Here is a 5,864-nt window from a genome sequence, read left to right as displayed (position 1 = left end):
GTGTCAAAGCTTATCAAAGATTAGCAACAAAACTGACTTAATATCATTAGTATCAAATACTCCCTCTGATAACCATCATGGCCAAAACTGTTCCATTGACTTCCAATTCACATTTACATTGTTTTTAATCTTTCTTTAATCGGTTTTAAACTATTCATTTTTTGTGTCAGCATTTTACTTGGAAAAAAGTAGTGATTGCTGACATTTTTCTACCATTCTACCATTCAGCTGTTGTTCCGTTGCAGGAAATCCTTGTATTTTGAGTTATATTTTATTGCATCAGGGAACCACAAGGGGGCACTAAAAGTTATGTATTCACATGTTTCAAATTATTTATGTTAATCAAAACGTTAGCTCACCAGAAGTGAAGGAGAACAGTATAAATGGTGGCTTTGTGCATGATGTTCTGACAGTTAAATAAGTTGTTAGTGTTTTAGTAAAGTTATAAAGGACTACCAGAAGGACTTATGTTAAGCATTACATAGTTATAAAAACAGTAAACTGTGAAATGTAAAAGGGTTCACATTATAAGAAAATGAGGTGAACATGACCAACACGTGTGGAATGCAGAATAACGTGGATCGTGTTATTATTTCTGTTGTATTAAGTATTAAGGAGTGGGGTCCTTATGTATGGAGAGGACTGAAGCGGTGTGGAAAATGCCACCAGCAGTCGATTAATGTGCCTTATTTACTGTGTTTACAGAATAAAGTCCCCATACAACTCACTACACCGGCAGTGGTTATTTCATCTTAACCAAGTGTGTAACATCTGCGCACGCGTGTGTGTGCCTGCACTTCAGAGAAAAGGAAGGGAGGAGGTGAGGGGGAAGGTGGCTCGCAGCGGCACTTCTGAGAGATGAGAAGAAGGAGCGGGGAGGGGGCAAAAGGGAGGTAGCGGCGCAGCATTTTTTTTCCCCCCACCGGAAAATGGTAGATACAGCAGTTGCTGCCGGCCTGAAGCGCGTTACTGTCAGGAAATGTAGATGCACGCAAAGGAAAAAAGATATGTGGGGACTGTCCCTGTCCGGCCAAAGTTGGTGGGGACATGTCCACACCGGTCCTTCAGAAGGTTACGCCCTTGCACAGTAATAGTCTGAAACCTAGCTAGTTAAACCTTAGCAGAGATTGGCTTTTGCTTTGATCCATTTAGTTCTGAAGTCAAAACTCAGATCTGATGTACCATGATTCATTTGAAAGTTTTAAAACCAGTGGACTTTGTTTGGACAAAACTAATTACATGATATTCAGTAATAGAAATAAAACTGTCAATGTTCCATTTAGAGTCGATGGTGTTGAGATTTGCAGAATCAGTGAGGTGAAGTTTTTGGGTGTCATCACTGATGAAAAGCTGACATGGAAATCTCATAAAGTATTTAAGAACAAAAATAGCCGAATCTTTTGCAGAATTGTACAAAGTAAATGTGGAGGTTTTGTTTTTCTGTGCTTACTAGTTCTCTTGCAGTTCATGGAGAGTGCAGTGGGCGGAGACTGGATGGACTCACCTGGGAGCAGTTACCTGCTAATTGAGGACAAGTATTTAAGCTGCTTCCTGAGATCCATCCAGTGCTGGATTATTCAGTTGCCTTGGTACTGAGTAAGACAGCTCCAGCTTACTACAGACATAATTTATTCTAGATGACTAACCACCCTTGTTTTTTGCCCTTACCTGTGTCCAGGCCCTGAGTCTCTGGTTYCMTTYGTGATTGGATCCCTCTGCAGAAGAACTGTGAGTTCTAGGTCCAATATCCAACCTGGAACCTTTTTGTTGTCCTCCACCCTGCTCTCTCTCCACCCTTACGAACTGCTGGAAAAGATCTAAAAGAACAAGGACTACTCTGAACTACCTCCACAAGCCTCCACCACCTCCTCTTAGAGCCTGTCTCCAGATCCACCCTATGTAAGACAAACAAACAAATCAATATTCAAAGTCATTTAACTACTCGACACCTCCTCTCAATCATCCTTTTTGCCTTTCAGCTATTCACCAGATTCACCTGTAAATAAACTCACTGAACTTTTATCTGTTGCCTGAGTCATTTGTTTTACTGTTGTCTCACATCCAATTTTGGAGTACTCACAAAAACGAACCCTAACAGAATAATCCAGCCATAATTATGAGTACTCCAGGGTGGAACAACAGTGAACAAATGCTTCAATCTTTAGCTAATCAGGGAAAACATATCACTCGTAATGACCAGAACATCCAACAAGTATTAGAACAACAACAAACACAAACATCCAATTTGGACAAGTTGGGTGGTATGGCTCTCTCCTTGACCGAAAAAATGAACGCTCTCTTACCTCCTAGTTCCTCAGTTTTTGCTCCAGCTCCTGCTTCTCCACCTACTCAACCGGTCATCCCCAGAGAACAAAGCATCCGACGAAGCCGCCATTTTGACGGTAACCCGTCAGAATGGCATTTTGGGGGATTCTTTTTACAATGTTCACTCGCTTTCAATCAGTCTCCCACTACCTTCAACTCTGATTCTTCCAAGATCTCTTATTTTATAGCCGCACTGCAAAGTGACGCACTTCGTTGGGCACACGCATATTTTTCCAACAGAGACATAAACCTCACTTCGTTCTCTACCTTTTTGAATGATTTTAGAATTGTGTTTGACCATCCACTCCACCAGGAGACAGCAGCCAGGAATCTTACCCTCCGACAACACAACGAATCCGTGGCAGAATATTCCATCCACTTCCGCATTGCTGCCCAGGAGACCGGATGGGACAAAGCCGCCCTTAGAGGTATTTTTTCAAACTCTCTTTCCGACTCTATAAAAGACCAACTTGCTACCCGAGACCAACCCGAAGACCTGAATGAATTAATTAATCTCGCTATTCGCATTGACAATCGCCTCCAAGAGAGAAATAGATCTCAGAACTACAGTTCCCACCATGCAGCAGTCGTTTCCACTCCATGTCCACTTCCTGCTTCCTGTGACATCACTGCCAACATAACAGCAACTACCACAGAAATAGAACCCATGCAGATTGGTCGCACCCATTTAACCCCGAGGAGAGACATTGTCGCTTTAAGGCGGGCGAATGCATTTATTGTGGTAAGAAAGGCCATCTAATTGCCACCTGCCCGGTTCGGCCAAAAGGCCGTACCCACCAGTAAGACAGGAGATACTGGTGGGTTCCTCCTCTAATTCTCCTGAGAACTGTCTTACCCTACCTGCGACCATTTGCACAAAGAATACTAACCTTCCAGTTGTTGTACTAATTTATTCAGGTGCAGAACAGTCCGTCATCAGCAGCCGTATCGTGGAACAGCTTTCCATCACTCCTGAAGAGTTACCAACAAGCATCTCCATGACCGGGCTCATAGGCCAACCCATCTCCTCCATCTCTCAGAAAATCCCTCAGCTCCATATTGTTATTTCCAGTAATCATCATGATTTTGGTGAGTTTTTCATATTCCACTCTGAAAGACACCAAGTTATTCTTGGTTTTCCATGGCCGGCTAAACACAACCCTTCTATTGACTGGAAAAACAAACATACTGTATTGAGAGATGGAGCGACTTTTGTTCTGAGAATTGTCTCAGATCTGCTGTATCACCAGTTTACCCTACTTCTCCCTGTGAAAAGATTGATTTGTCTTCCATCCCATCCTGTTACCATGACTTAGCACCTGTTTTCAGCAAAGACAAAGCTCTCTCTTTACCTCCACACAGACCATACGACTGCGCCATCGACCTCCTCCCGGGCTCTCCACTACCTTCCAGTAGGCTTTTCAACCTGTCAGGCCCGGAAAGAGAGGCAATGCGCGAGTACATTGAGTCATTGACCGCATCAGGTATTATCCGGCCATCTACCTCACCTGTTGGTGCAGGGATTTTCTTCGTGTCTAAGAAGGACGGGTCACTAAGACCTTGTATTGATTATAGGGAACTGAACAAGATAACCGTAAAGACTAAGTATCCTCTCCCGTTAATTGATTCAGTGTATGAACAACTCCAGGGTGCCACCATCTTTTCAAAACTGGACTTAAGAAATGCTTATCATCTGGTCCGTATAAGGGAGGGAGATGAGTGGAAGACTGCATTCAGAACACCTTTAGGACACTTCGAATACTTAGTCATGCCATTTGGGCTCACTAATGCTCCAGCTGTTTTCCAGGCCCTGGTTAACGATGTGCTCAGGGATTTCTTGAATAGATTTGTTTTTGTATATCTGGACGATATCTTGATCTTTTCTCAGAATCAAACCCAACATCAACAGCATGTCCGCACAGTCCAACAACTCCTCATGGAAAATCAACTCTTTCTAAAAGCAGAAAAGTGCGAGTTCCACACCTCTTCTATAACCTTTCTAGGTTTGATTTTTGAGAGAGGGCAGGTGAGGACAGACCCCCAGAAAATCAAGGTCGTGGAAGAATGGCCAAGACCCAAGGACAGAAAACAACTCCAAAGATTCCTGGGTTTTTCTAACTTCTACAGACGATTCATCCATAATTACAGCAGTGTGGCATCCCCGTTAACAAGACTGTTGAAGTTGATGCTTCTGATTCCGGAGTGGGGGCTGTTCTATCTCAAAGATCCACCACGGACAATCTGACTCATCCTTGTGCTTTCTTCTCTCGTCGTTTATCCACAGCAGAGAGAAACTACGGTGTGGGAAACAGAGAGCTTCTTGCCATTAAGATGGCACTCGAAGAGTGGAGGCACTGGTTGGAGGGAGCTGAGGTTCCGTTCATCATTCTCACATTTCACAAGAACCTCACTTACCTCCAACAAGCCAAGAGGCAACCCACGCCAAGCCCGCTGGTCTTTGTTCTTCTCGCGATTTAACTTCTGCATAACATATAAACCGGGTTCCAAAAATATCAAACCTGATTAACTATCCAGACAATTCTCAGTTTCAGACAACACCAAGACCGACGAACGCATCCTTCCTCCCTCATTCATCATGGGGACTGTATCCTGGAGAATCGAGGAGGTTATCCGAGAGGCTCAACAAACAGAACCTGACCCTGGTACGGGGCCTCCAAACAGACTCTACGTCCAATCAGCAGCTAGATCTGAGGTACTCACCTGGCTACACACTGCAAAATTTCATGTCACCCAGGAGTCAATAGGATGACTAAGAGACAAGAGACATTTTTGGTGGCCTACCCTTTACCGTGACGTAAAGGAATTTGTATTAGCTTGCACTATTTGTGCACAAAATAAAAATTCCCACAGGCCTCCCTCTGGACTCCTCCAACCATTACTTACTCCTGGCAGACCTTGGTCGCACATATCCTTAGACTTCATCACCGGACTTCCACCTTCAAAGGGTAATACTGTCATTTTAGCCATTGTGGATCGATTTTCTAAGGCTGCACATTTTGTACCACTCACAAAACTCCCCACAGCTTCCGAAACAGCACAACTTCTGGTAGAACATGTTTTTCGCATTCACGGGATCCCAAGCAATGTGGTGTCCAATCGGGGTCCTCAATTCACCTCCCAGGTATGGAAGTTTTTTTGTCAAGCTCTTGATGCCTCAATTAGTTTATCATCCGGTTTTCACCCACAATCAAATGGACAGTCAGAAAGAAGCAATCAAGAACTGGAAGATGCACTCCACTGCGTAGTACACCAGAACCCATCCTCCTGGTCTACACATTTACCCTGGGTCGAGTACGCACTAAATTCACATGTTTCTGCTGCCACAGGTCTCTCACCCTTTGAGGCTTCTGTCGGCTATCTCCCTCCAATGTTCCCTACTCAAGAGTCTGACATCTCCGTTCCATCCATCCAACATCATCTCCGCATGTGCAGAAGGATCTGAAGACAAACAAGAGAGGCTCTGCTACGAACGAGGGAACAAAACAAGAGGCTGGCCGACAAGCATCGTATCCCTGCTC

This window comes from Austrofundulus limnaeus, unplaced genomic scaffold (assembly GCF_001266775.1).
Source record: "Austrofundulus limnaeus strain Quisiro unplaced genomic scaffold, Austrofundulus_limnaeus-1.0 Scaffold911, whole genome shotgun sequence".
NCBI classification, from domain to species: Eukaryota; Metazoa; Chordata; class Actinopteri; order Cyprinodontiformes; family Rivulidae; genus Austrofundulus; species Austrofundulus limnaeus.
This window is presented reverse-complemented; position numbering follows the sequence as displayed.